This window comes from Dasypus novemcinctus, chromosome 11 (assembly GCF_030445035.2).
Source record: "Dasypus novemcinctus isolate mDasNov1 chromosome 11, mDasNov1.1.hap2, whole genome shotgun sequence".
NCBI classification, from domain to species: Eukaryota; Metazoa; Chordata; class Mammalia; order Cingulata; family Dasypodidae; genus Dasypus; species Dasypus novemcinctus.
Window position 1 is genome coordinate 113,216,153 of NC_080683.1, and position 24,724 is coordinate 113,240,876.

Below are 24,724 nucleotides of genomic sequence, written 5' to 3' on the forward strand. Positions count from 1 at the left end.
GAGTAATCTCCATGCCCTCACAAGCATCTGTTGCTAAAATTTGACAACTCCCCTAGTGCCTATGGTCTCTTGCAAAATAGAAAAATACCAAACACCTGCATGCAAAAGGCACAAATGGAAACATAACAAGTACCTGCACACAAACTAACGAGATGAAAAAGAGGGAGATAGGTGAGGGCTGGGTGCTGCCTGCTAAGTGCCAGTCCCTTGAGTCACCTCTACACTCATGGAGAACCTCACCTGTGGGCAGCAACCTCGAGTTAGGGGCCCTGAGAAACCCACAGCCCCAATACTTCTCACCTGTAACTCTGCCTGATGCTAGAAGCACCACCAACTTTCCAACAACAACTGCTGTGAGTTAACACCATTCTCCCATGATTTTCCTTTAGAACACAAAAAAGCCAGGGTCCCTCTAAAATGAAGTATCTGGAGGAGAGAAGAAAACAGATGAAGAAATATAAGTCTGACCTTGGTGTTGTAAGAACTCAACAAGAGGTGTATGAATAATTGCACTGCCTCCTGCCACCAAATTCTTGGCTAATTCAACAACAACAACAACAACAACATTTAGTGATGATACTAAAAGCCTGACACAGCCAGTCACAAATAGAACCAAAGAAAACCACAGAAGAATTTCCTTGCATAATTTGCTGATCTGTTTCTAAATGTACTTTTTAAATCAATTCTACCATTGCCCCCCTCCCCAAACCACTTAATACAGGAAAAGCTACCTAAGGAATTTGATCACCCAGCAAAAGTCTTCTCTACCACATTTATTTTTAAATAATTTGGGCAAAGAAATCAGATCTTGCTCCTCCCCAGTTCATCTGAGGCTAAGAGAGACTGACAGTGAAAAGGCTGAGTCTATGGTCTGGTTGTGGAGGAAAAAACTGCGTCAATTAAAAGCATCCCTCCCTTTTAGGAAAAATACTAGTGTGGTGAGCTATGGTTTTTGTATGTAGAGATTGTCTGCGTGGGAGTCATTTGTGAAAGGCAGAAAGAAAACTACTCAGCTGTGATGGGGCAGGAAAAAGATCCCTTCCCAAGAGACTTCATTACGTGTCCATTAGAAGGCTTCAGCCCCAAATCCCACCTAGCAGACATCTAAACAAGGGTTATTTGATCCTGGGTCCTCCTGCAGTAGTTGTGAGTGGGGGCAGAGACAGCCTAATTACCACCCAAGCTGCTCCCACACCGCTAGGTAACATGGAAAGGGCAGAAGGAAGGGGAGGGAAGGACTTGTAATACGATCTATTATTTTGCAATTAACAGGAGACTAACCCCTGTCCATTGTCAACACTCACCCTACACACATACACACACACACGCAAAGCTGAATCTCCAGAAAGCCTAAATCAGCTTTTCCCCTGCCTCTCGCCCTCAGAACTGGCCAAACTCACCTTCTCCTGCATGAAAACCTGGCTCCCAAGACCCTCCCAAGCCTGAGAAAAGGTCAGCTGGAAATTTCATTTATGCTTATTTCTCTTTGTCCCTGTTTCACAATGCCTGTTTGAAGACGCGGAATTCATCCTGAAATTTAAATGCAAATGATTAGAAAGTCCCAGAAGAAGATAACTGTGGTAAGTTGAATTCTGTCCCCAACGAACACATGTTCTTCATCTTAATCCACATCCCTGTGGGTGTCGACCAATTGGAAACAGGACCTTTTGAAGACTTTTAGTTAGGGTGGGGCGGGCTTTAAGCCAGTTACAGGAGGCCACAGGAGAGAGAACCCAAGTTACAGAAGCCAGAGAGGAGAGGACATGCCATGTGCCCAGCGGCAGAGCGGCAAACCACGGAGCCCTCCGGACTGCTGGCAGCCAGCACCAGCTCATACAGACTCCAGGGGGAAGCCAGTCTTGCCGACAGCTTGCTCTTGGACTTCTTCTAGCCCCAAAACCATGAGCCAATAAATTCCCGGTGTATAAGCAAACCCATTGTGTGGTATTTGTCATAGCAGCTCTGGAAAATTCAGACAATAATTAATTCTATTCAGATTTAATGACAACTGCTAATTGGTCCAGCCTCCTAGAAAATCATTTTGGCAACAATTATGCAACTTTCCAAGAAGGCAGGCCCAATACTACTAGGTGATCTGTGCTGAAAGTATCAAGCAGATTTTTAAGACTTGAGATTATCAGTAAAATATGGAAAAACATTTACAAATATTCTAAAGGAAAGTACAAGATATCATTATTTGTATATGTTCCCCTACCAGAAAACCAAAGCAAATTAATTGAAATGTTATGTCTCAAAATTGTCCCCATATTACACCTATCCTTCCCTCTCCCTCATCTCAAAACCTCTGATGGCCAGAATTAATAAGAGATTTCAGAAAGTTGGCTAATGCTGAAACATACCAAGACGTATTAGTATTCTTATATACCTATGGAAATAATTTAAATGTGTGTGTATAATGAACGAAAGATACTACTAATGGTAACTACAAAAATACAAATTAATCGTATCAGCATTTTTCAAATGTGAAGGCTCTGCTTGAAAAAAAACTATAAAATGTAGAATGCTTGAATAAATGGGGCAATACCCTATGTTACCGATTAAAAATGTTATTTTAAAGAGATTATTCTCCTAAAATTACTTTTCAAGTTTAGTTCACCTCGGAGCCTCCAGATTGGATGGCACAGGTGTCCTGCAGAAGCAGGGGCTCTTTGTGATAGCTCCAAACATGCCCCCTGTCCAGGAGATGGGGAAGCTGAAGGAGGACCTTGAGGGCCAACGCAGCCGTGGGCGTGGCTGCTGGCTGACCAGGTGAGTCAGCAAACATCCAATGACCTGTCTGACCTGCAAAAGTGCCCGGTGGCCCTGCACCAACCTCTGTGCCTAAAAGACATGTATCTGGGCTTCACTTACACCTTCTAAATCTCACTCAAAGTATCTCTTCTGTACCAAGCTACCTTGAAGCTATGTGGGAAATGGAATTCTGTGAAATGTTCTTGCTAGTTAGCTAAATTTTTTTTTCTCTTTTTTTTTTTTATTGACTTTGTAATAATATTACATCAAAAATATATATGTGAGGTCCCATTCAACCCCGCTCCCCCACCCCCCCCTCTCCCCCCCCAACAACACTCTTCCCATCATCATGACACATCCATTGGATTTGGTAAGTACATCTTTGGGCACCTCTGCACCTCATAGTCAATGGTCCACATCATGGCCCATACTCTCCTCCATTCCATCCAGTGGGCCCTGTGAGGATTTACAATGTCCGGTGATTGCCTCTGAAGCACCATCCAGGGCAGCTCCATGTCCCAAAGACACCTCCACCTCTCATCTCTTCCTGCCTTTCCCCATACCCATCGTCCACCATGTCCACTTTTCTCAATCCAATACCACCTCTTCTATGTGGACATTGGATTGGTTGTGTCCATTGCACCTCTATGTCAAGAGGAGGCTCAGATTCCACATGGATGCTGGATGCAATCCTCCCATTTTCAGTTGTAATCACTCTAGGCTCCATGGTGTGGTGATTGTCCTTCTTCAACTCCATCTTAGCTGAGTGTGGTAAGTCCAATAAATCAGATTGTAGGTGCTGGAGTCTGTTGAGGCTCAGGACCTGGCTATCACATTGTCAGTCCAAATTGACACAAGACAAATTCACTACAATCATAAAAGTACACGCTTTAAAATATATATTAGAACTGTGAAGTATAGAAAATTTCCTAAGCATGAAGCCAAAGGGGAAAAAAAATTAATAAAGGAAAGATTGAGAGCTTTGACTTCATGAAAGTTTTAAGTCTGTTAAAATATATCAACAAAATCTAAGCAAGCAAAAAGAGAAAAAAATAGTGAGGACTATTTTTCAACATAGTGGTAGATGATGATCTAGGTCATAGGAATGACAGATTCCTTAGCTCTAACATTACTGGTAAATGATAAGGGAGATTTAACACTCCTTTTTTCCTTTTTCTTTTGTCTTCATTTTAAAAGAAACTTTAGGTTACATAAATGTTACATCAAAAATATAGGGGACTTCCTGGTATTCTACTATAGAATTATTGTGACTCTAGCAATGGACAGTGGCCATGGTAGTTGCTGAGGGAAGGGAGAAAGAGGAAGTGGTGTGATGTGGGGGCATTTTTGTGACTTGAAGTTGTCCTGAATGATATTGCAGGGACAGATGCAGGACACTATATATCCTGCTTTAACCCACTGAATGGATTGGGAGAAAGTGTAAACTACAATGTGAACAATAATCCATGCTGTGTAGCAGTGCTCTAAAATGTATTCATCAAATGCAATGAATGTGCCACAATGATGAAAGAAGTTGTTGATGTGGGTGGAGTGGGGGTGGGTGGGGGTATATGGGAACCTCTTATATTTTTAATTTTGAGTGATCTACGTATCTTTTTTAAAAAAAAGATTAAAAAATTAATGCTATAGGAATTCATCTACCACCCAAATATATATATATATAGAGAGAGAGAGGGTATTCCCTTATACTCCACTCCTTCCTTCCCACACTTTCCACCTTTAACAGCATCTTTTATTAGTGTGATACATTTGTTAAAATTGATGCACAAATATTGAAGCATTGCTACTAACCCTGGTCTATAGCTTACATTATGGTTTGCACCACACAATTTTATATGTTTTGACAAAATATATAATGGCCTGTGTCCATCACTGTAATATCATGCAGAACAATTCCAATGTCCCCAAAATGCCCCATGTCACACCTATTCTTCCCTCTCTCCCCTCAGAAATTCTGGTGACCACTGTCTTTATATCAATGTTATGAATTCTTCCATTTCTAGAATAATAATAAGTCTACTTTAGTCTATTTTCTAGAATAATAAGTCTACCTTTATGTATTTTGACAATTTCTTGAGAGTTGCATTCTCACCTTGTGTTTGTTCATTCCTCAGTCTTGAGGATTTTGAGATGGTGATGCCCACTCTGCTTCTGATTGAGAGGGGGCTTAGATCCCATGAGGAAGATGGATGGAAATGTCTTGCTTGCAGTTGTAGATACTCTGTTTTTTGGGATGGGTGTTGTCCATCATCATCCTTTAGTTGTCCTGGGTGAGTCCAACAAACTGGAGAGTAGGTATTGGCTGCAACTCTGCTGAGATTCAGAGTTCAACCCGCATTTGAACAGCTGGAAGATTTAGGTCTTTGGGACATATGTTTAATGTATATAGTGCTAATTATAGGCTCAAATAAAAGAGGCAGGATTTTCTGTAGGAAAATTATAAATGAGTCTAACTCTGATCACTGGGGAGATAGGTTATCATATATTCCAAGGTAAGGCCCACTGAGAGGGTACCAATCTCCTGGAGTTGTCTGCCCTGCCTACAGTGTCTAGATGTCTCTAGAGTCCTCAGGAGCACTCCCAGCTTGAGGCACTGTCCACTGTGGCAGTCAGTGGGAACCTCCTAAGACATGCATAAGTGTCACCTCAGGAATGACCTCCCAACTCACTTTGAAATCTCTTAAACATAAAAACTCATTTATATTTACTATTTCCCCCTTCTGGTCTAGGTCTTTTTTCAAAACATCCCTAGTTGGCACTTGATGATAATCCCTCAGTGCCAGAGAGGCCCATCCCTGGGAATCATGTCCCACACCAGGGGGAAGGTAGTACGTTTATATGCTGAGTTTTACTTAGAGAGAGGACACATTTGAGGAACAAGGAGGCTTTCAGGAGGTAACCCTTAGGCAATATATATTAGTAAGCTAAGTTTCAATTTCATAAGAACAAGTTTCATAAGTACAAGTGTCTATATCAAGGGCCTGGCATATTGGTCTGTCCAACTTCATTAGGCACTGTCTGTACACTCTTGAGATTTATGCCACTCTGTTAGAGAATATAGCACGACTCCCCATGATGGGAATTCAGTACTCCATTGGCAATGGTTTGAGTCTCCACCCATTGAGACAACAACCTATGATCACATAAACACATTCATATTCAATAAAGGCATGCCCCAGGTGTACCCTTACCTATACATCCCCCCATCACCGACACTCCATGCCAGTGATACTCCTCTGCCACCGTTGCCATCATTTGGCAGTCTAAAACCTCTCGAAAATCAGAGCAAAGCAAAAATAATAAAATTAAGTAAAATATTTTTTTTTACTTTGTGCCTTTCATTACCATAACATCTGTGATCTTTTATGTATATTGACAATTTCTTCTGTATGTTCCCAGTGTCTTATATTTTACATTATTTCCAAGAAGCTTTAGGTTACAGAAAAGCCACATAGAAAATATAGGGGATTCTCATGTACCCCTCCCCCTCCCCACCCCACATCCTCCCCACCAGTGACATCCTATATGAGTATGGTACATTTGTTTCAATTGATGAGGAAATATTGAAGCATGGCTACTAATAGTGGTCAATGGTTTACATTAAGGTTTACATTTTGCACCATAGATATTTATAGGTTCTGACAAAATGTATAATGGACTGTATCTGTCATTGCAAGATTATACACAATTCCAATGCCCTATGTCCCATTCTTCCCTCCCCCTCCCCTTGCAATCTATGACAACCACTAAGTTTCAGTTTTTGAAAAGTAAGGTTCATAGTTACATGCATTCATACTGAAGACTTGACACACTGGCCTGTTTTCTTTTATCAGGCACTGCCTACGTACTTGGGAGATTCTATTTGAAAACGTAGCAGGACACCCCAGGATGTTGTGGATCTCCACCCACTGAGATGACACCCTATGACAAAATGAACACATTCATATTCCATGGAGGCATGCCCCAAGTGCACTGTTTCCCACATATCTCCTTAACACCAGTGCCCTGCACCAGTGACCCTCACCTGCCATATTGCCAAAGAACATTCCCACCATTGTCGTTTCTTGTAAGATACTTTTCTCTGTAGTGTGTCTATGTCCAGGATCTTATTTCCCTGAGACGGCAGAACTGGTGGGAACATCTGTAATTGTGCAGCTCCTGGTGGGTGGGACGCCATTTCCACGGATCTCTCTATATGCCGCCTTCACTCTGTCACCCCTGAGTTCTGAGTCTTTGTCTAAATATATACATCATTTGCCTGTCTTGGCTACAATGGCCAGTTATTTCAGGTAAAATGAAAAAGTGATGTATGTTGTTAATTATGCCTGGTGTCTATTTGCCCAATTTCATTGAATCAATTGACCCAATCAAAGTACTCCAAGTAGTTTATACCTACCTGGTGAATGTTAGTCATTCACCAAGGAAAACATCTGCATGCCCCTTCTTACAGGCAGCTCTGTGTGATAAGACAGGGACAGTGGTTTGTTACTACTTAATGCGATGTATGTATTCCAGCTGCTAACTGGCAGTTAGGGAGTGAGAATGAGCCCCCAAAATAATTACTGTATCCTCCAGTAAAATGAAAAAGGCCACCATTATCAATCACATTTTACATTTAGCTTACAATTAGGAACAAAGCACAACAATCATCCTTCATTATTTATTCAGCTCATCCTGCTTACGACTGAAATAATGTTCCTTCTTTCCACTGCCCTCTAACCAAAGCTTACCTAATCCTTTGTGTCATTTTCTATAGCGTTTTAGATGATGGCCAGTTAATGTAGCACACTAACTTAAGCTTATATGACAGTCACAGAAAATGAATTAAAGCAAATATCTTCTGAATTTAAAGTATCTCTTCCAAAGAGAATTTTCCATTTAAGCAGAACTCACAAAGCAGTAAACAATGCAAGTGCTGGCCAAGCCCAGGGGATGGATCAGTTTTGCCAGCTAAGTCATTGCCTATCCTTCTGGAGTGTAGGTAAACTCCGCTTTAATTTTTGTGTATTCAGGAAATTCACTGGGAAGGGTAAGAAAATAAGTCAGGAATGAAACTATTTGGAAATCAGGAATCAAGAACCATGAATCACAAATCCAAGAAGCCAGAAATAGGATGGACTGTGTCTCTAATATTTAAGAAAGCTTTGACTTTACATGGCCTCTGTCCAGGTACACAGCTGATCATCAAAATTCTTACCAAAATTCTTACTAATGTAAAAACAACAACAACAACAAAAAACAGCACATTTCAGATGTGTAAGTCTGTAAAGGTGTTAGAGTGAGAGAAGTCATGGAAATCATATGTCAGTGCTTTCTAGGAGCTGGGAGTCAATTTTCCTAGTGTTTTATGTTTTACAGAGTTTGACGTTTCTCATTTACAAAAGTGGGATATGTTTCATTTACCAAAAAAAAAGTTGGATCTAACTATAAATTGTAAATATTTATGCATATTTCCAAAGCATACATGGGTTTAACTACATTTTCACGATTACTTCTATGGCTAATACATCATGTTGGATCTCACATCTTGTGCTTTCACAATAAAAGGTTCAGACGAGAAGGTGATAGCCAAACAACCTGACAACGAATCAGCAGACACTTGGAAAAAAATAAAACTTGAAGTTAGATATAATCTTTAAAATTGGTGTGGATTTAATTTGAAAGCTGTTTTCCGCCTAAACTTTTATTTTTAAAAATCTGTTCAAAGATGAAATATTTGTTCAGATTTTGCAGGGGATTTAAAAAGGTCCTACAACTTGGCCAGCTGGTGTGCACGACCCTACTGCATTTCTTCCCTCACAGGGACAGTGGGATATGGACGTGTGTCCCCGTTGAATTCACAGATGGCGTGATGGACAGTGATGGCTGCCCTCTGTGTGGGTGACTGAGAGGCCGAATGCGGTACCAGGAGGCTGTCCCACGGTTTGCACATAGGAAGTTCCTTGGGAGAGTTGTGACTGCAGCTGCTTTTTTGCCGAGTCTGTCACTGTTTATATCTCTCCCTCTGAATTACAAAATGGACCGTTGCTAGGAATGAACCACTTCATTTCCTGGCCGCTGCAAGCCAGAACCACGTCCCAGCTGTCCTTTCCCAGATGTTCCCCAGCATGGCCCTGGGGCTCGAAGCAGGGCTGATGAACCAGCTCAGTCAGCTTGAATTCTCAGCCTCCCTTGGGTTGGGGACTGCGTATGCTGCAATGATGCAACAAAGAAAAACTGAAAATCTATTCTGAGGACTTGCTGTGATGAGTGACGGTGGAACCCAGGGAAGCACAGGTCACAGTCGTTGCCACCGATAGTGGAGAGAGCATCACCCACATGTATTATTAAAAGGGGGACCTGGGTGCGAGAGGATTGAGAACCACTGGGTCCGATGACCCCTAAGGCCCTTCCACATCAAACATTCCATTTCCCTGCTGGTCGAAAGAATGTGGGATTCGGGTGCGCCTCAGATGCGTAGTGCAGTGTTTTTAATAACAGCAATAGATCAGTAAATAATTCCTTAAAGCACTGAAAGAGCAATGTAAAAAAGAGTCCATCTTTCACCAACAAAATTATATTTAACCTTAGGATATTTATCCTCGGAATAAATACAAGCAGGAAATCCTTAAGATATTATGCTTGGAATTTTCAATAAATGCCGCACCAGAAGAAGACCCTTTTCTTTACTGTTCTTTACTGTATCTGCTAAGCAGTACTTATTCATCCAATCCTTTCAAAATGCCAAATACACATTTTCTTCCCCTCCCTTTCGCACTCTGCCTGCTGTGTGGAAGCAAGCATGCCAATGATATTTTTCACCTGGTCTTCATTTCAGCCAAGGTGGAATTAAGGCTTTAAGTTTCAGCAAGTCCTGGACTCTTCCCTCCACCCTGAGCCACCCCGGGGCCGGCAGTGGGTGCGGGCGTTAAGCTCAGCCTCCACTGTCAGAAGCTTCTGCTTCCTTCACAGGCCGTAGGATATTTGCAGGGGCCCCCCGGGAGACGGGCTGCAAATGAGTTACAGGCTGCCTCGTCTATCCGGCGCTTTGACTATCTGTCCAATCTTTCTAAGTTCCTAACCTCCTGCTTCCTCTTTCCTCCTACTAGATGTCCTTCTGGGAGACATCGGATATGGGGATGAAACACTCTAATCCCGGGGCCACAGTCTTGTCAATGTGTACAACTCAGGATTCTGTTGCTTTGTTTATCTTTCCTACTTGTCCAGTGGGAGGTTTAGCCAAATGCGAAGGCTTCAGATTGTGAGTCTTGGAAAAATATCTGAGTCGTCTGTTGTTGTTTTTAAATTCCAGTCATTAATAATAGAGGGCAGAAGCCGTTTGACTTGAGATGAAATGGTGTGCTTTGAATCTTTCTACTCTGACAAAAAAGGAAAATGTTCCACATTCTACTGTCTTATTTTGAAACAGAAATCAGGGGTCAATTAGTGACTGATGCAAATTGAGGATAGCAGCCAAAATAATTGAGACCCCTCATGTTAAAGCAGAGAAGAATTGATTTCCAGAAAAGTAGAATCCTGTTGCCATGCTTTGTTATATGTTGTTTGGTTTCCTGGTCTTTTCACTTCCTTATTTGTAGCTTTCCTAAGCAGGACATGTCTTCCTTTTGTGTTATAACAACCTGTGAATACCTGCTGATAACAATAGATGAAAGACACTTGTGACTAAACACTAGAACCTGTTGCCTTCTAGAATGATTTTTTCATTTTTTTATTGTGCTGTCATAATATACATAAAATACATAATATACATAAAACTTGCCAGTTTAACCATTTTCAAATGTACAATCCTGTGGCATTAATTACATTCACAATGTTGTGCTCCATCACCACTGTTTCCAAAATTTTTCATCACCCCAAAACAGAACCTCTGTACCCATAAAGCAGTGACTCCTCATGGTCCCTTCCCTCTCCCCAACTCCCGGTACTATCTAATCTACTTCTTGTCTCTGTGAATGCCTATTGTAGAAAATTCATGTAAGTGGAGTCATTCAATACTTAGCCTTCTGTTTCTGGTTTATTTGACTTTTAGTATAAAGTTTCCAAGGTACATCCATGTTGTAGCACATATCAGCACTTCATTACTTTTTATGACTGAATAATATTTCATTGTATGGCTATACCACATTTTGTTCATTCATCTATTGAGGGAACATTGGGGGTGTCTACCTTTTGGCTATTGAGAGTAATGCTGCTATGAATGTTAGTGTACAAATATCTGAGTTCATGTTTTTTTCTCTTCTGTTGGGAGTGGAATTTTCTAGATCACCTAGTAGCTCCAGGTTTAATTTTTTGAGGAACCATGGAACCATTTTCCACAGTTGCTGCATCATTTTACATTCCCAACAACAATTCATAAAGGTTCTGACTTTTCCACATTCTCACCAACACTTGTTATTTTATTTTTATTTTTTGCTTTTATATTACAGCCATCCGAATAGGTGCAAAGTGGTATCTCAGTGTGGTTTTGATTTGCATTCTCCAAATGACTAATGATCTTCAGTATCTTTTCATCTGCTTGTTGGCCATTTGTATATTATCTTTGAAGAAATGTCTGTTCAATTCCTTTACCCATTTTTAAACTGGGTAATTTTTGTTTTGGGGTTGTAAGAATTCCTTACATATCCTTTTCAGACATATAATTTGCAAATATTTTCTCCCATTCTGTCAGTTGTCTTTTTGAGGCTTTGTTTTTCATTAGACTGAACTAATTGAAGGAAGAAGAATTTGGAGATAGAAATTTTATGGTTGACTTTTGTTTTCTAATAACTGAAATTTCACTTCACATGGGAACCTATGTAAAACATAGTTCTAACCAAGTCAGATGATATTTTAGTGTGGACACAGTAGGAAGAACACTGAACCTAAGGTGTCTTTCAACTTAAGGATGAATATTAGAAAGCACCATCACTGTGCAAAGATGGGCCTGAAGGATTTGTTGGCCAGTTCCCAGACAATGTGGAGAATGAGAGCCAAAGTAATTTCTGCTCTTGATGTGGCCACACCTCTCTTTTGAATGCAGAAGAGGATGCCTCTTCACCTCTTCTAAGGGGCCTCTTCATGGAAGAGGTTTTTGGTGACGCAGGAGATGGGACATTGATTGAATAATTTCAGTCTCAATGGAGCTGTTCATCACAGCTAAGCTTTGTGAGTGTTGGAATGATGTGTGTGTTATATGTGGGGAGGGTCTGAGCTTCAAAGGCTGTAAAACAACAGTATGTGGATCTTACATCACTTCACCAATCTTGGCAAATTCAGATTTCTCTTGACAACGCCTCCCCCATTAGAATGGGAAGTTCAAAAGTACAGTGCGGTTTGGATCTGGTATTCAACAATAAATATCCTCTGTGAATGAAAGAGTTAAAGCAATCAAAACGGGGAGCTGATGTAGCTCAGTGGTTGAATATCAGCTTCCCATGTACAAGGTCCCAGGTTCAATCCCAAGCTCCAGTACTTAAATTAAAAAAAAAAAAGCAAATGTGTGAGTCCTAAGAATTGGATATGAACATCTGTCATTTATGATCTCATTTATCCATCAATCTTCATGTACCTTCCTCCTTCCATTCATTTCAGCCTATGATAGCTGATTATTATCATTATCAGCTTTGTTAGCATGACATCTAGAACCTGCAACAAAGTCCTTGTGAATGGAAATAGCAGCACAATTTGTCACACACTGCAATTTGCCTGATTCACAGAGACTTTGAGTTAAACACATAATTGAGGTGTTCCTTTATCTAAACTTTATGTATAGACATAAATTAGGGACCAGAGAAAGGGCTGGGACTGCAGTGTTTCCGTTGAAACCAAAACACTAAAAGCATTCTACAATTTAAAACTTCTTGAGTAGAAATCCTATCACATCTGTACTAGTGCATAGCTATAGTTAAATACTTAACCCTCACTCCTATCTGTAAGGCAGTTTACTAGTCACAGAAAATGTAATCTGCTAACCTAACCAGGAAGTTGGTGTTGGATATCATTCTTCCGCTGTATTACAATCATTCAGTATTTTCAACAGCTTTCACAGACACTCAGTTCATGACGGGGTCCTTTCTCATGAGATAAACATTCTTGACAGAGCAGATTGAGAGAAAATAAAAAGCATTTAGAAAAACATTTCGACTGACATGACTTTCCATTATGTTAAAGTTCTTCCTTAAAAAAAAATAAAAAGCAAAGGAAAAGAATAGAAAAAGAAAGAAATGACAACAGCAGCACAACAAAACAAAAATAACCGTGAATGTGGATTTCTAGCAGCAAAAGAAAAGAAATAAACCACTGATTCTGGAGACCTGGGATGGAAGGTGATCTCGTGTGATTCCAGGCAGGTCACTGAACCACAGATCCTTGGGGGATGGGGTGGAACGGTGTCTAGATTGTTAAAATCACTTAAAACTAGAAGAGTTGATGACTTAAACATCTTGAGTTAGTTTGAGTCCCTTCTCGTGGAACAGAATTGCTGCTGGGGCCTGCAGCACAGCCAGGTTGTGTGGGAGCCATGTTTTCCTGAGACAGTTGTTTAAAGTGAGTGAGCCGGAGCAGTGCGTTGGCTCAACAAGACAGCTGGACTCCAGCCGCATCATTTGAAGTGACAGATAACAAAGACCACAATTTCTGGTGCTTCTGTGTATGCAGTGACAAATGTGATTATTTTGTCAACTTAACACCAGGTCTAAAATTTTAATATGGAAAATGTAAAAAAGGTATTGAGAGTCCTTGGAGATCTAAATTATGACTCTAGTCATGTTTGGTGAGTCCACCATTAGCTTTGATATATTACCACCTTCATCATTCATACCATGAAAGAGGTTATTAAAAAAAAAAAAACCCAGTACTTCAGAATTGTATCACCTAGAAAGCAGACAACTCTTTGTATTTATGCAGACGTTTGTTTCTCTTGAAGGTAAAGGAAAGTGATTACTTGCCAATCCTCTATTTTCTAGGCTATCGATTTGCCTAAATCTGGAGAAACCAAGCACCTTAGTGACTAGTCCTATTGGGCAAATAATCTTGTAAAACAAAAGACTTTATGCCAAACTGGTCGAAAATTTGCTAGATTTGAGTGAGGTTTTATATGTAATGGCTTCCTTAACTTTATTAAGGAAAATTATATTCCGTACTGTAAAAAAACTTTGCAACCAGAATACAATAGGAAAGGAAGGAACAGAAGGCATCTTGCCCATATCACTGGTGGTCAGCTGATGTTAAACGAGAAGATCAGTTCTGAGTAGGTCCTCTCCTGCTTGTGAGAGATGATACACTTACTCGGGGTGGTATGGGAGCCACGAGGCCAAAGACTAGGCCATCAAGGTCCAGTCTTATGAGAAACCCCAGACTGGAAAAACTTACTTGACTCTGATCTACATCAAAGGGATGTTTTATCAAGTTATTGGGATGAAGGAGCATGACAGTTCTTTATGGTTTATGAATGTGTAGCTTCTCCCACTTTGTTGTTTCTTTCATCTTTCTTTTATTCTGTCACATCACCTGAGTTTCCTTTCTCTCCAAAAATCTAGTAAAAATAGTAGAAAAGATAAAAAGTGAATTGACCAATTGCATTTTTTTTTTTATGTTGAGATGCTTTGAGACTACATTTTTCCGCAAAATGTTTTCAAGGTCAAGGGGCCCAAGGACCCTGAGTGAACTCAAAGATTTAAGGCCTCCAGCAAATTAAACTCCTTCCTTTAGCATGTCTTTTAGAGTCTTCGAGTCTTTAATATAATTTAAAGCAATTGTCCCCCTGGGGAGGTCTAACATTTTGCATAGTTACATTGAAATAGTTGATCTGCCTGAAGAAACTAGAAGAATTTCAAGGGTACATTTCAAGACCCTGTTTCTGTTGATAATAATGTTCCAGAATTTATATTTATTAATATTGCTTTATTTTGGTCAGACTCCCACAGGAAATCCTGAGGAGTGTACGTTTCTGGCATATTTTATCTCAGATAAGTCCATCCCTTTGGTCTTGGACCCTGGCTGCTGGACTGAAGAATACCTTTGAAAGTCTCTGCTCTTTAAAAGAGCTGAGGATGACAACAAGCAGGAACTTCAACACTCTAGGAAGACAATCTATCTACTTTCCCCAGTTATCATTAAAATGTCTTTTAGGCGTAGGTCATAACTGGAAACCTATAAATGATGTCTGTGTAGTAAGCACTTCCCACAGAACTGGAGTCCCAAGTGATTAAAATTTATCACATTGTTCTTATGGTTGCAAATACTGCTGATACGTGTCATTACTTAGAAAGTACTATTCATAACATTTTGATTTCAGTCCAAATCGGTTTTTTTTCCCTGAATTTTCCATAAAATCCTCTTGATGTTTTTTTGAAAGGTCTAATCCTTGTCACTTTTGAAAGAACATAGAAAAGGGTTGATTGTTCTCTAGCATAAATTTGCTTGGGATGTATTTATTGCCTAGTGGGATGTAGCTAATTTTTACTGGCTTCTTAGAGAAAGTAATTAGGATAGAACTTACTCCTATGCAATATGCAGGCTCTAAGCACTTTCATGAATTAAAAGTTGCAGTGTTCAGTGTGTAGCTCTATTAATATATGTGACACATTTGAGCAGGGCTTTGTATTTCAAAAAGACATGCCTTAAGTGTACAAACTTGCTCTTCAGTAAGACAACTCAGTAAACACTGACATGCTCAGTTTTAGAGTGAGCCCTCAATACCGTAGGAGATTTTAACACAGGATAACAGAGCAGCATCTATTTTTGTAAAGCAGAGAGTTAAAGATCTAGAAATTATTTCATCATGATTATTTAACTCTCATATATTTTAGGACAAAGGGTTAGTGCAGCATGCCCTGATTCAGCTCTTAGGAGGTATTTTATATAAAAAATAATGGATTGAACTAACTGATAGTCACCTGCTTTTCTGCCTAATGTTTATTTCCTGAAAGATAATTTGAGGTGACCATGGCTGGGCAAGACTGGTTTGAACTTCCATAATTGATGTTCAAATTCTGGAACTAAGTGTACTTTGTAATAATATTGTGATATCGAGAAAGGAAAGTAATCAAGATACTAATGGAATTTAATACTTAGAGTTTTAATTAAGGACTGTATCATAGCTCTTAAGCTTTTGACTGCTAGTTAAGAAAGATCAACACATACATTGGATTCTAACCATCTAACCATCTAATTTACCTGACCAATGCATACACCATTGCACTAAATTTAACATTCTACAGTATTTTAAAAGGAATACTATTGAAGGATGCCCCCAAAGTTTTACATCCTTAGTTTTAGAAATAAACAAAGAAGACAACTCTTCATTTGGAATTCCAGAGTCAAGAGTATTTGGGGATTAGGTAGGCATATTGCCAGATCTAGGACTTTTTTATTTATAAGACAAAATGTACTAGTTCTTTCCATTGCTGACATAGTTGGCTCAGGGTAAAGTTTGGAGCAAATTTCTTTCTGTATAATTATCTTTCAGTTTAGAGTCATTTTGTGATGAAAAAAAAGCCAGCTGGTGGCTAGCAAAAGAGAGGGGTGTTGATAGGGAGAGAAGAATCTAAGAATCAATTTTATTAACCATATTAAAACAAATGCCAAGGGCCTGACTGAATTATTTTGTCATATGGTTATTTTACAATATCAAATATCTCTGGAAACAAGTGGACCATTCCCTGGGGCTTGGCAAGCATTTGTTATCTAGAGATTTTTTTCATTAAATGTTAAAAGGTGGAGAATGGGCAATGGTATATAAATGCGACCAACACAAAATTTCTCACTATAAAGAGATGTTGTAGCTAATGTACATTGGAAACTGCTTTGCTCAGAGTTATATGTTTAATTGTTGTAACTTATTATGGAGTGTTTATTTTGGAACTGTTATTGGAAAGGCATGTATGTAGGCAAGATGAACAGATAGTTACAAAACAAGTACATATCCTAAATACCTGAGCATCAAAATTGAAATTTCCGTCAATTTCCATCAACCAACCTGTTTGAATTTCCAGAATCAACCAGATTGGATTTCTATCAATCAACCAGTCAATTTGTTTAGGGTTTTTCTGTTTTGTTTTGTTTTGTTGTTTTGTTTTGTTTTGTTCAGTTTCCTGAAACAATTGACCGCCTGATATAAATTTCTGGTATAAATACCAGAAAACCTATGTAAATTCTCTAAACTTCCTTTGAATCATAGAATCACAGATTTGGAAGGGACCGTGAGGATCTAGAATTAAGTCCATGTACAAATCTCTGTCCATCCCCTTCCAAAGGTGGAGAGACCCTGACTTGCCTAGGTGGGCAGTCTGTGTGCACAGGACTGACGGCAAGCAAGCCCATCCTTAGGTGGGAATTTCTATCCATTGGCGCTTGTATTCTTTTCGCATCAGAGAGAATGTCTTTTCCCTCTTTAACAATAAAGGTCTCCTTTTCTCCAGGTAAAACATCTCCTGTTATTCTATAGTTGTGGTTTTATAATGCTTACCAAGTACATCTTTCATTTCTGAAAGCATACTCTTTTAAAGTGTGAACCCTAGATACGGACTCAGGATTTAAAAAAAACATTTTAACCACTGTGGAATGTAGAGTAGTGTTACCATCTTCCTTAGCTTAGAAAATATGCTTGGAAATTGACCCTAAATCCTATTAGATTTATAGCAGCTAAAACTTAAAATGAGGGAAACGTATTTGGCCCAGGGGTTGGGGCCTGCCACATGGGAGGTCCGCGGTTCCAACCCCGCCGCCTCCTTGCCCTGTATGAGCTGGCCCATGCGCAGTGCTGATGCGCGCAGGGAGAGCCATGCCACGCAGGGGTGTCCCCCGCACAGGGGAGCCCCACGTGCAGGGAGTGCACCCCGTGGGGAGAGCCGCCCAGTGCGAAGAAGGGTTCAGCCTGCCCAGGAATGGTGCCGCACACACGGAGAGCTGACACACAAAATGACTCAACAAAAAGAAACACAGATTCCCGTGCCCCTGACAACAACAGAAGCGGACAAAGGAACATGCAGCAAATGGACACAGAGAACAGACAACTGCGGTGGGGGGTGGGGGGTGGGGAGAAGGGGAGAGAAATAAATAAATAAATAAATCTTTTAAAAAATAAAAAAAAATAAAACTTAGAATGAGCTCACTATTACCTAAAAGCTCTATGCCACACTAGTTATTCATCATTTTCTGTATTTTCTGTATATCTTTTTTTCCATTGCTTTTTCTGTGTCCAGGAAAAGGCCTGTGTATTCATTTCTATTAAACCTTATCCTTCAACTTAAGCAATGGTCTAACTTGTTAACTCACTGGCAGCCTACGGTTGCCATCATCAGATTTAGTAAAAACCCCAGCTTTGTTTGACAAAATGCGTATCAAACCATTGGAAAGAGCATTGGAAGGAAACCCATTCCAATATGTTATACTTTCCCTATCAAAGACATGTTTTCCTAAACCCTAAATCATTTAAGTCCTTTCCCAGGTAGAGCAAAATCTCAAATACCATGATAAAAAAAAATTGACTTACTCTTTATCAATTTTCTTCCTTGATTGTTAACAGTACTTTACTTTAAAGCAAGAATTTTTAAAAATTTTTTTAAAAATCCAGAGAAGCATGATGAAGCAAAGTCATACATGAGCAACTTCTCTGTATCAGTCAGTGTTCTCCATAGAAAGAGAACCGAAAGGATATATACATATATATGTATATACATATTGAGGTTGATTATAGGAACTAGCTCATGTGACCATCGAAATGGGCAAGTCTGAATTCCATAGGGCAGGCTGCAATTTGGGAACTCTACTGAAGGTTTTAATGTCTTTCCCAGGGGAAGGTAGCTGGCCAAAGCCAAGTTAGAAATGCTTCTTTCTGACACTTGAAAGTTCTCCCTTTCAAGCCTTCTGTTGATTGGATGGCCTAAGGTGATCTCTTTTGTTAATTGTAGTTGTAATTAGCATTAGATGCAATAGACTAATGATTTAAATATATAAAATATCTTCACAGTTTCAAACAATCCAGTGCTTACTTGACCAAACAACTGGACCCCATAACCTAACCACGTTGATACATGAACTTAACCACCACAATTTCCCTTCGGTTATTTGTCTTGTCTTTCTAGTAAAGTGCTTGTGATGAAACTAAGATTGTGTTTAATGCCATTAGATTTTAGGTTTTTCTTAACCTCAGCCACAGTGATGACAAGCTTAAGCAAAGGGCAGTGAAATACCCTGTTAAATCAAAATGAAAGAAAGCAAGGCAAAATTTTCAAGTCAAATAGAATTTTTATAGCTAATGGTTTTCCAAATATTCTTGTTTGACTCTCGTTCCCATAGGAGGTGATGCCATTGTTCATTAGATGAATATATGAAATAATCAAAATAGAGTAGTGCTATTGGTGAAATATTAGTATAATGGATCCCACAACTTTCCCCAAAAAAGTTCACCCCGATCATAGGGAGAGAAGTCAGTCAAGCATTCACAGTTGCACTTACCTTTGAAATGACACTCATCAAGCTGCTTGAGCTTCCACAAGTGTAGGAGTGAGAGGTCTGGCACATATTTATGAGCTGCTTCTGATCTTTTCTGGAGCAAGGGAAGAAATAAATAAAAGCATGGTTACTTATTTAATGAGGAAGGTGATAAAAATTGAATTTGGTATTCAGTCATTCTCATACAAACCATTTTATTTTCTCAGTATTGTACTAAAATGTTGACTTGCCTCCTTGTTGACCCCAGGAAGGTAGGAGATATCCTACATCATCTGATGTCACAGACATATTGAACCCTGTCAAACAAAACTTCAGTGGCAGAATATCCTTTTAAAGAATCTATTACCTTCAAGACATTTTAATGAACGTCAAAATGCCGACTGCCATCCTCAGGGTGGTTCAAAGTTCTGCCCATGGGGAGCCTTCCCCTGTGGCTGTGGGAAGAATTCCATGCTATTGAGTCAGAACAGAATATCTTTGGTTTAGTTTACACAGGATTTACATGAGGATAACATAAATCCATCTGTCTTTTTTGCCCTATGTAAAAATTAAACAGGAAACGCATATATACCATATATAAATGTATATAGTGATATAAACGTGTCTGTTTTTTATCCTGCTGGTTTTACTTAATTTTCCCTTCTCTAATTCTGGCATTTCTTCCTTTCACACTTTTTATTTTTTTAGCAGAAAAGAATAATCAGGCACTGATTATGTTCCATATATTGCACAGGATATAATTATACTAAAATATTACTTGTTGTTTATCGGAAATTCAGATTTAAATAGGCATCCTGGATTTTACCTGGCAATTCTATGTATGCATCCTCCTGCCACTGTTCCAAGCCATTTGGGTCAGCATTTTTCCTCCATCGGAGAGGGCTCACTGTCCCTGGTCAACTGAAATTCCCAGTTCCTCATTTATAAAACCTTTCCTGGGCTGCACCTCCCTGATCCCAGTCTCAAGCATCCTTGATTAGAACCTGAGTCACAAGCTGTATCTCACCCATCTGGCTATGTGTCAGGACCATGAGGTCTTGGGGACACAGAGTGTTTTCCTCATCTGCATCCCAATGTTAGAAGATAGTGGGCACCACAGGAGAACTTCTGGACTGGCTAAGAACAGGGAAGGAGCCAGAGAACTGGATTTGAATCCTGGTTCTGCCACTGGGAACTGGGATTAGGACAGCACCCTTCCACTCCCTGAGCCTGATGCACCTCATCTGCACATTTTCTTTAAATAAAATCTTCCTTGCCAAGTATTATTGAAGATTAAATTATATACATATAATTATATATATATATATAAATTATATACATATAATATATATATAAAATATGGGAACTGTCAGCAAGCATGAGATCACCAAAATAATTATCACCTAAGGCCACTCTTTTTATTGAACTAAAAACTCAGAGCTACAATGTCTTTCCTTTTCTTTTTTGAAAATCTGGAGAGATCTTCAACCTGAAAGTTTAAATTAGGTTTTAAATCTAGTCCACTTGTGGTCTAACAGATTCAATAAAGAGTTACATTTAATGATATTTTTTGCAGTTTTTTCCCCAATTTCCCCCCAAGTTATGATTTAATGCCCAGCTCCTAGATTTTCTTCCTTTATAATCAAATGGTACTTCCAATGAGACCATATAGAAAAAAGAGCAAACTCTGCTCCCAAAAGCATGCAAAGAAGAGAGTTTCTAAAAATTACTCCTGTCTCATCTGTCTGACTCACATTTATCTAAAAATAAAAGAAAAACTAACAGAAAAAATAAACGAATAGAGGATAACGTGCAGCCTCATGTCTCCAAGGGAGATAACAAGATAATTTTTCTGCATACTCTATATTTCACTTTACTTTTCAAAATGACCTTTCTACCCCCTCACCCTATCGCTAGAATATAAATCCATTAATGAGGAAACTTTTCTTCCCCTCTCCTTTTTCATATCAATCCCAGCAGGACACTAGATTGTTCTTTGAGTTCATTCACTTTATAGCTGTTAAAAAGAAAATACAGTCTGCAGACAGCCTGTCTCCAACGATGAAGAAATAAATTTCTGAGTTTCTAGCTTTCATCTGTCACTGGTTTTCTATATAAAAGCTAAGAAAGTAGCCAAACTTCTTTTTTATTCATCTGTGAAATGGGTGAATCATTAAAACAAATCTTTTTCACAGATGCCATCTTTAGCAGAAAATAAAAAGTTTTTTAAATATTAGTGTTTTACAGTTAGTGATTTTCAAAATTATGTTCACCTGACTAAAGTTTCCATAGGAATAATGACATTGCTCATTAGCTGGTGTGAAATAATACGGCAATATTGTTGGTAAAATGTAGTGGTTACCATAACTTTCCCCAGAAGCACATATATTTGAATCCAACATTCAAAGCTAAAGATACTAGAAGAATCATTGAGAAAAATATGTGGAAACCTCAAAGCAAATTGACAGACATCTGAAGAGATATCTACAAGGCCGGGCCAACGCATTCAAACACATATTTTTTTTCATTCACCAACTAGTTAATGTGCATATACCATATGCAAAGCCCTCTGACTGACTTATCCTTTCTGAGTTCTTATTTCCTCAACTTCCTAAAGACCATAAGGTAGTACAAGTAAAAGAGTCAGGGGTTAAGAGCTACATGTTCCTAAATTAACTCTCCAATAATTTCATTAATGGTAACACTGGCTGAGCGTGGCTGCATCTCAGGTAACATTTGCACTTTCAAAGCATCTTGGCCTTCTCCTGAAGACTCAAGTAACCGGCAACCAACACTATGAGTGCCATTTACCATTGTTGTGTCAGGAATAGATTGTGCGTCTTCCAAATGCAACAATAACAATGGTGTCTGTGTTTGGAGAGGAATTTTTCACTTGAATTGGTGCCCGAGAAGTCTTTCATGGACCCCAGAGCCTGGGTTATGTCTGCCATCTATACTACCCAAAGCCTCCTGTGGTCGATTGAATTACATATCCCCACAAAAGGCATGTTCTTGATCTTAATCCGTGTTCCTGAGGGTCTGGACCCATTTGTAAATAGGACCTTTTGAAGATGTTATTAGTAGTTAAGGTGTGGCCCAGCTGAATCAGGGTGGGCCTTAATCTGCATGATTGGAAGTCCCATAGAGAGGACACAAGGAGAGAGGGAAAGTGCCCTGTGATGGGAGCCAGAGATGCAAGTCAAGGAGCCCCAAAGATTGTGGCAAGCCAGAACCAGAACACTACAGACCTCAGGGAAAGACCAAGGCCTGATGAGCCCATGGCCTCCAAAACAGTGAGTCAATAAATTCCTGCTGCTGATCCAACCAGTGTGTGGTGTTTGTAATAGCAGCCTGGCAAACAAAGATACCACCCTTTTATAGCAGCTTTCTCTTCCCTGCATCTCCCTATCTAAAGTAGGCATGCAATAAATGACGAAGGTACTTCAACAGAACTTTCTTGACACACATTATCTCAATTGATCCACTCCCTCAACCCACCTCCTTTGCAAGAGCAGATTTAACTTCAGGACCCATGAGTGCAGTAAGCATAGCTGTCAGGAAAAAGCAGTCCCACTGCAGCTGCATATCTCATCTCCTCCTTGCTGAGAAAGAGGGGGGAATGTGCTATCACAACTAAGCAGATTTCTGAGTGAGGGCAAGGGCAAGGGCAAGATGAGCAAGAAGGCAAAGTGCATGTGGAAAAGAAAGAATCTGATGAGGAAAGCCAAGTTATGAGAAAATCCTCCTACGGGACAACTTGTGGAGAGAGGGCCAACTGCAAGCATTTTCAAAATCCCACTGATACTGCCTTTTCTTTAAAGTGAACTATGAAGTAGTTAACAAATCTTCAAAGACTTTCCTGTCTTGAAATTGTCTGATATTAAACGGGACTGCAAAGGAAAAAGCTAACCTAGGCACCCATTTTTTAAGAATTCAAGTGCTGACCCGGCTCCAGTGTTCAGCACTGATATTTGTTGTTTGCCTATTACATCCAATGTTGTTGCATATTTCTCCCTCTTCCAATTGGATACCATAAATATATCAAGCCAATGTAATGAAAACCTCAAAAGCTTCCAGAATATCTATTGGTGACACTTAAGACAGAAAGATTCACAAAACTTTGAGATCTAAAGTCTCATAGAGTCCCTTGGTAGTCTGTGTAATTAAACTTAAGTAAGCTTTATCCTTGACTGTGGATGTAGGATTTAAAAGAAAGGGAGAAACAAAATTTATGCATGTAGAGATAATTCTTTGGCCTTCCCTACAAGTAGTTTTTTCAAGATGCCTTGGGAATTCCATCAGGGAACCACATCAGGTCATCAACTTGTGTCCTCCGCAAGAAGATCTTACCAGACCACAGCCTCAGGGAATACACAAGGAGGGGAGGGAGAGAAAGAGTGAAACCAGCTGAATCAACCCAAGGAATCAATAAATACCACAGCTTCATCACCTCACATCTAAGCAAATTTTCCCCAGGGAAGGGAGGGGAGGATATTGAGGGTGTCCAAAGAGACTCATGAGATACTGAACAAGTGAAATAACAAAACCTCACCTTGAAGGCCTCAGTAGGGCCCCTAAAGATCCAGCATAGGCTACCTGTGGCACAGAGAAGCCCGGAAGCCAGCCTATCACCCTCTCTGTTAGAAGTGTCACCATGCATTCTTTTTTTTTTTAAAGACTTATTTTTTATTTATTTCTCTCCCCTTCCCCCCCTCCCCCCCCCCCCAGATGTCTGCTCTCTGTGTCCTTTCACTGTGTATTCTTCTGTGACCGCTTCTATCCTTATCAGCGGCATCGGAAATCTATGTTTCTTTCTGTTGTGTCATCTTGCAGTGTCAGCTCTGTGTGTGCGGTGCCATTCCTGGGCAGGCTGCACTTCCTTTCATGCTGGGCGGCTCTCCTTATGGGGCGCACTCCTTGCATGTGGGGCTCCCCTACGCAGGGGACACCTCTGCCTGGCATGGCACTCCTTGTGCACATCAGCACTGTGCGTGGGCCAGCTCATCACACGGGTCAGGAGGCCCTGGGTTTGAACCCTGGACCTCCCATGTGGTAAGCAGATGCTCTATCTGTTGAGCCAAATCTGCTTCCCTCATCATGCATTCTATATGATGGAACCACAGAAGTAAGACCTCACATCTGGCACCTAAAATGGCAGTCCTCATCAAAATCAGAATAGCAAGCTAGAAGAGATGATGTATTCTGCTGCTCCATCACATGGTTTTTTTTGCAATAATCATGCACCATTTTTCCAAAAACAGTAAAAACTTTACTAAAGAGAATAAAGGAAAGGAGGGAGGCAGGAAGCCAGGGGAAAAAAAGACCTAAAGAAGGAAGGGAGGGAACAAGGGGTAAAGACAGGAAGAGAAGAGGGAAGGAAGGAAGGAGAGAGAAAGGAAGAGGTTGGAAGGACCCTGTTTTAATTGGCACTCATGGGAGTCTGGAAGCGAACAGGAGCACACCCCAGTGGCTTTAACCATATGGCTCACTGACACTCTTCACCAATTCTGAACCTCAGATGCTTGAACTCTGAAATATT